Source organism: Bison bison, unplaced genomic scaffold, assembly GCF_000754665.1.
Source record: "Bison bison bison isolate TAMUID 2011002044 unplaced genomic scaffold, Bison_UMD1.0 scf7180017864233, whole genome shotgun sequence".
Lineage (NCBI taxonomy): Eukaryota > Metazoa > Chordata > Mammalia > Artiodactyla > Bovidae > Bison > Bison bison.
In genome coordinates this window covers 2,953,952-2,961,801 of record NW_011494805.1, presented here as the reverse complement: position 1 = coordinate 2,961,801, position 7,850 = coordinate 2,953,952, and positions in this window count along the sequence as shown.

The following is a 7,850-nucleotide window of genomic DNA, read 5'->3' as shown; positions in this document are numbered from 1 at the left end:
TATATATATATATATATATATATATATATATATGTATACATGGAGAATTCCATGGACAGAGGAGCCTGGTGGGCTACAGTCCATGGGGTTGCAAAGAGTTGGCACAACTGGGCACTCACTCACTCATACAGAAAGTGAAATTGCTAGACCATGTGATAGTCTTATTATTAAAATTGGAGAAAATTTTATACTGTTTTTCATAGAGGTTATTTTAATTTACATTTTCACCAATAGTGCACAAGAGTTTCCTTTCTCCACAGCCTTACCAAACCTTATCATGTTTTGTATATTTTATAATATTCATTCCAATAGATATCAATTGGTTTCTCATTGTGGTCTTGATTTGTATTTTTCTGATGAATCTTGATGTAGAGCATCTTTTCATGTATTCTATTGGTGAGGTTTATCTGTTCTTCAAAAAATGTTTATTCAATTCCTTTCCCATATTTAAAATAAGGCATGGTTGATATATAATATATAGGTTTCAGATATGACATAGTCAACTTTTAAAGATTATAATTTATTTATATCTATTATAATGTATTGGCTCTATTTCTTAGGTTGTACAACATATCCTTGTAGTTTATTTTACACATAGTATTAACAGTTTGTACCTTTTATATCCCTAAATCTGTGTTATGCCTTCTCCCTTCCCTCTCTATACTGGTAACCACTAACATTGCTCTCTATATCTGTGACTCTGTTTGCTGCCATATTCACCACTTTGCTTCATTTTTAAATTACACATATAAGTGATATCATAAAGTATTTCTGTTTCACTGATTGTCTAATTTCACTTAGCATAATATCCTCCAAGTTCATCCATGTTGTTGCAAAAATTACAAGATTGAGTTCTTTATCATGACTGGGTGGTGGCTCAGATGGTAAAGAACCTGTCTGCAATGGAGACCCAGGTTGCATCTCTGGGTTGGAGAAATGCCCTAGAGAAGGGATTGGCTATACACTCCAGTATTCTTGTCTGGCACATTTCAGGGGCAGAGGAACCTGTCAGGCCACAGTACAAAATTAAAATCTGTCCCTCTTTCCCCTTTTTTCCCATCTAATTGCCATGAAGTGATGGAACATGGTTCCATGATCTTAGTTTTTTGAATGCTGAATTTTAATACAGCTTTTTCATTCTTTCTTTAATATTCATCACGAGGCAATTTAGTTCCTTTTCACTTGTTATAGTTGTTGTTTAGTTGCTAAGTCATGTCTGAAACTTTGCAACCCATGGACTGTAGTTTGATAGGCTTCTCTGTCCATGGGATTTCCCCAGCAAGAATACTGGCCTGGGTCTCCATTTCATTCCCCAGGGGATCTTCTCAGCCCAGGGGTTAAACCCACATCGTCTAACTTGGAAGGTAGATTCTTTACCACTGAGTGACCAGGGAAACTCACCTTTTTTTTTTTTTTTTCACCTTTTGTATTATAGAATTTTATTATTAATGTACCTAGGAGAGAATGGTCTGTATTTGAAATTAGGAAGCCATTACCTGTATGAACTTAAATGTCTAAATCTCTATCCACATTCAGGAAGCTTTTAGGCTTTATTTTTCTAAATAAGCTTTCTGTCCACTTAGTTTAGTTCAGTTCAGTAGCTCAGTCATGTCCGACTCTTTGCAGCGCCATGGACTGCAGCACACCAGGCCTCCCTGTCCATCACCAACTCCTAGAGTTTACTCAAACTCATGTCCACTGAGTCAGTGAGGCCATCCAACCATCTCAGCCTCTGTCATCCCCTTTTCCTCCCACCTTCAATCCTTCCCAGCATCAGGGTCTTTTCAAATGAGTCAGTTCTTCACATCAGATGGCCAGAGTATTGGAGTTTCAGCTTCAGCATCAGTCCTTCCAGTGAATATTCAGGACTGATTTCTTTTAGGATGCACTGGTTGGAATTTCTTGCAGTCCAAGGGACTCGCAAGAGTCTTCTCCAACGCCACAGTATAAAAGCACAAATTCTTCTGTGCTCAGCTTTCTTTATAGTCCAACTTTCATATCCATACATGACCACTGGAAAAACCATAGCCTTGACTAGACAGAACTTTGTTAGTAAATAATGTCTCTGCTTTTTAATATGCTTTCTAGGTTGGTCATAACTTTTCTTCCAAGGAGTGTCTTTTAATTTCATGACTGCAGTCACCATCTTCAGGGACTTTGGAGCCCCCAAAATAAAGTCTGTTACTGTTACCCCATCTATTTGCCATGAAGTGATGGGATCAGATGCCATGATCTTAGTTTTCAGAATGTTGAGTTTTTTTTTTTTTTAATTTTATTTTACTTTTAAACTTTACACTATTGTATTTGTTTTGCCAAATATCAAAATGAATCCGCCACAGGTATACATGTGTTCCCCATCCTGAACCCTCCTCCCTCCTCCCTCCCCATACCATCCCTCTGGGTCGTCCCAGTGCACCAGCCCCAAGCATCCAGTATCGTGCATCGAACCTGGACTGGCAACTCATTCCATATATGATATTATACATATTTCAATGCCATTCTCCCAAATCATCCCACCCTCTCCCTCTCTCACAGAGTCCAAAAGACTGTTCTATACATCAGTGTCTCTTTTGCTGTCTCGTATACAGGGTTATTGTTACCGTCTTTCTAAATTCCATATATATGCGTTAATATACTGTATTGGTGTTTTTCCTTCTGGCTTACTTCACTCTGTATAATAGGCTCCAGTTTCATCCACCTCATTAGAACTGATTCAAATGTATTCTTTTTAATGGCTGAGTAACACTCCATTGTGTATATGTACCACTGCTTTCTTATCCATTCATCTGCTGATGGACATCTAGGTTGCTTCCATGTCCTGGCTATTATAAACAGTGCTGTGATGAACATTGGGGTACACGTGTCTCTTTCAATTCTGGTTTCCTCAGTGTGTATGCCCAGCAGTGGGATTGCTGGATCATAAGGCAGTTCTATTTCCAGTTTTTTAAGGAATCTCCACACTGTTCTCCATAGTGGCTGTACCTGTTTGCATTCCCACCAACAGTGTAAGAGGGTTCCCTTTTCTCCACACCCTCTCCAGCATTTATTGCTTGTAGACTTCTGGATCACAGCCATTCTGACTGGCATTAAATGGTACCTCATAGTGGTTTTGATTTGCATTTATCTGATAATGAGTGATGTTGAGCATCTTTTCATGTGTGTGTTAGCCATCTGTATGTCTTCTTTGGAGAAATGTCTATTTAGTTCTTTTGCCCATTTTTTGATTGGGTCATTTATTTTTCTGGAGTTGAGCTGTAGGAGTTGCTTGTATATTTTTGAGATTAGTTGTTTGTCAGTTGCTTCATTTGCTATTATTTTCTCCCATTCTGAAGGCTGTCTTTTCACCTGGCTTATATTTCCTTTGTTGTGCAGAAGCTTTTAAGTTTAATTAGGTCCCATTTGTTTATTTTTGCTTTTATTTCCAATATTCTGGGAGGTGGGTCATAGAGGATCCTGCTGTGATGTATGTCAGAGAGTGTTTTGCCTATGTTCTTCTCTAGGCATTTTACAGTTTCTGGTCTTATGTTTAGATCTTTAATCCATTTTGAGTTTATTTTTGTGTATGGTGTTAGAAAGTGTTCTAGTTTCATTCTTTTACAAGTGGTTGACCAGTTTTCCCAGCACCACTTGTTAAAGAGATTGTCTTTAATCCATTGTATATTCTTGCCTCCTTTGTCAAAGATAAGGTGTCCATATGTGCGTGGATTTATCTCTGGGCTTTCTATTTTGTTCCATTGATCTATATTTCTGTCTTTGTGCCAGTACCATACTGTCTTGATGTTGAGTTTTAGTTCAACATTTTCACTCTCTTCTTTCACTTTCATCAAGAGGCTCTTTAGTTCTTCTTCACTTTCTGCCATAAGGATGGTATCATTTGTATAACTGAGGTTATTGATATTTCTTCAAGCAATCTTGATTCCAGCTTGTGCTTCATCCAACCCAGTGTGTCTCATGATGTATTTTGCATACAAGTTAAATAAGCAGGGTGACAATATACAGCCTTGACGTACTCCTTTTCCAATTTGGAACCAGTCTGTTATTCCATGTCCAGTTCCAACTGTTGCTTCCTGACTTGCATACGGATTTCTCAAGAGGCAGGTCAGGTGGTCTGGTATTCCCATCTCTTCAAGTATTTTCCACAGTTTGTTGTAATCCACACAGTCAAATCTTTGGCATAGTCAATAAAGCAGAAGTAGATGGTTTTTTCTGGAACTCTCTTGCTTTTTTGATGATCCAGCATATGTTGGCACTTTGATCTCTGTTCTTCTGCCTTTTCTAAATCCAGCTGGAACATCTGGAAGTTCACGGTTCACAGACTGTTGAAACCTGGCTTGGAGAATTTTGAGCATTACTTTGCTAGCATATGAGATGAGTATAATTGTGCTATTTTTTGAGCATTCTTTGGCATTAGCTTCCTGTGTGATTGGAATGAAAACTGACCTTTTCCAGTCCTGTGGCCACTGTTGAGTTTTCCAAATTTGCTGGCATATTGAGTGCAGCACTTTCACAGCATCATTTTTTAGGATTTGAAATAGCTCAACCAGAATTCTATCACCTCCACTAGCTTTGTTCACAGTGATGCTTCCTAAGGCCCACTTGACTTCATATTGCAGGATATCTGGCTCTAAGTCAGTGATCACACCATCGTGATTATCTTGGTTGTGAATATCTTTTTTGTACAATTCTTCTGTATATTCTTGCCACCTCATCATAATATCTTCTGCTTCTTTTAGGTCCATACTATTTCTGTCCTTTATTGTGCCCATCCTTGTATGAAATATTCCCTTGGTATCTCTAATTTTCTTGAAGAGATCTCTGAAGAAGCTGAAGTTGAACGGTTCTATGAAGACTTACAAGACTTTCTAGAACTAACACCCAAAAAACATGTCCTTTTCATTATAGGAGACTGTTATGCAAAATAGGAAGCCAAGAAATATCTGGAGTAACAGGCAAATTTGGCCTTTGAGTACAGAATGAAACAGGGCAAAGGCTAGTAGAGTTTTGCCAAAGAATGCACTGGTCATAGCAAACACCTTCTTCCAAAAACACAAGAGAAGACTCTATACATGGACATCACCAGATGTACCAAAGTCAGATTGATTATATTCTTTGCAGCCAAAGATGGAGAAGCTCTATACAATCAGCAAAACAAGACTGGGAGCTGACTGTGACTCAGATCATAAACTCCTTATTGCCAAATTCAGACTTAAATTGAAGAAGGTAGGGAAAACCTGTAGGCCATTCAAATATGACCTAAATCAAATCCCTTACGATTATACAGTGGAAGTGAGAAATAGATTCAAGGGATTGGATCAGATAGACAGAGTGCCTGAAGAACTGTGGATAGAAGTTTGTGACATTGTATAAGAGACAGGGATCAAGACCATCCCCAAGAAAAAGAAATGCAAAAAAGCAACATGGTTTTCTGAGGAGGTCTTACAAATAGCTGTGAAAAGAAGAGAATTTAAATGCAAAGGAGAAAAGGAAAAATATACCTATTTGAATGCAGAGTTCCAAAGAATAGCAAGGAGAGATAAGAAAGACTTCCTCAGTGATCACTGCAAAGAAATAGGGAAAAACAATAGAATGGGAAAGACTAGAGATCTCTGTCCCCTTCCCTCCCTGTTTGTTCCTGCTGAGACTACAATAATGATATATCCCACAAGTCACATGGATTCTCTTAACTCTTTTTCATTCCTGTTTTTTTTGTTGTTGTTGTTTTTTATGTTACTCTGACTGTGTAACTTAAAATAACCTTTCTTCCTATCCGCTAGTTCTTTTTCTACTATGTTGGATTTGCTGTTGCAGTTCTCTGCTGAACTCTTCAAATCAGTCATGATGTTCCTGAACTCTAAGATTTCTTCTGTTTTTGCTTTTTAATAGTTTCTCTTCATCTGTCCAACTTCTTGTGTTTTTCTTTGGTTTCCTAATTTCATTTACCTGTATATCTGTGTTTTCTTGTAATTCATGTAATTTCACTTTAAAGGATTATCCTTAGTTCTTTGTTACGCAGTTAATAAATCTCCATTTCTTTATGATCTGCCATTAAAATTGGGTTAGTTTCGTTTGTTGTTCATCCCTTTTCCTTCATTATTCATCATCTTTGTGGACCATGTTGGTGTTTGCACGTTTGATGATTAAGCATCCCTTCCAGTCTCTTTGTAGCCTGACTGTGGCCACTGACTGTCACTATTGTTCAGGTGCCAAGTCCTCTCTGACTCTGGGACACACAAGCTGTAGCACTCTGTGCTCCTCTGTCCTCCACCATCTTCCAGAGTTTGCTCGAATTCATGTTCATTGAGTCAGCAGTGCTGTCTAACCTCTCATCCTCTGATGGCCTTTAGTCTATCTCAGCATGAAGGTTTCTTCCAATGAGTTGGCTCTTCACACCAGGTGGCCAAAGTACTGGGGCTTCAAGCAACAATCCTTCCAGTGAATATTCAGGGTTGTTTTCCTTTAGGATTGACTGGTTTATCTCTTTGCTGCCCAAGGGACTCTCGAGTCTTCTCCAGCACCACACTATGAAAGCATCAGTTATTTGGTGTTCATCTTTCTTTATGGCCCAAATCTCACATCCATACATGGCTGTTGGAAAAGCCGTAACTTTGACTACACAGATCTTTGTCAGCAGAGTGATGTCTCTGCCTTTTAATGCCTTGTTTAGGTTTGTCATACTTTTCCTTCCAAGGAGGTTTTGTCTTGTAATTTGATGGCTGCAGTCACTGTTTCCACTTTTTCTCTACTTGCCATAAAGTGATGTGACTGGATGCCATGATTGTAGTTGTTTTAATTTTGAGATTCAAGCCAGCTTTTCCACTCTCCTCCTTACCCTCATCAAGAGGCTCCTTAGTTCCTTTTCACTTTCTGCCATTAGAGTGGTATCACTTGCATATCTGAGGTTGTTGATATTTTTCCTGACAGTCTTAATTCCAGCTCATGATTCATCCAGCTCAGCATTTCACATGATGTTGTCTGCATATAAGCTACAAAATAGTGACAATATACAGTCTTGTCGTGCTCTCTTCCCAATTTTGAACCAATCAGTTGTCTCATATTTGATTCAGTTGCTTCTTAACCTGCGTACAGGTTTCTCAGAAGAGAGGTACATGGTCTGGTTTTCCCATCTCTTTAAGAATTTTCCACAGGTTTTTTGTGATCAATACAGTCATAGGCTTCACCATAGTCAATGAAGATTTTTTTTCTGGAATTCCGTCCTTTCTCCATAATCCAAACTGTATTGGCAATTGAATCTCTGGCTCCTCTGCCTCTTCAACACCCAGCTTGTACACCTCTTAAGTTCTCGGTTCATGTACAGTTGAAGCCTAGCTTGAAGGATTATGAGCCTAACCTTGCTAACATGTGAAATGTGTGCAGTTGTGCCGTAGGTTGAATATTTTTTGTCTTCTCCTTCTTTGGGATTGGAATAAATACTGACCTTTTTTAGTCCTTGGCCACTGCTGAGTTTTCCAAATATGCTGACACATCGAGTGCAGCACTTTATCAGCATCTTTTAGGATTATAAATACCTCAGCTGACATTTCCACACTTCCACCAGCTTTGCTTGCAGAAACGTTTCCTAAGGCCCCCTTGACTTCAGGCTCTAGAATGTCTGGCTCTAGTTGAGTGGCTGCACCTTTGTGATTATCTGGGTCATGCTAACGCTAAGTCGCTTCAGTCGTGTCCGACTCTGTGCGACCCCAGAGACGGCAGCCCACCAGGCTCCCCCGTCCCTGGGATTCTCCAGGCAAGAATACTGGAGTGGGTTGCCATTTCCTTCTCCAATGCATGAAAGTGAAAAGTAAAAGTGAAGTTGCTCAGTTGTGTCCGACTCTTAGCGACCCCATGGACTG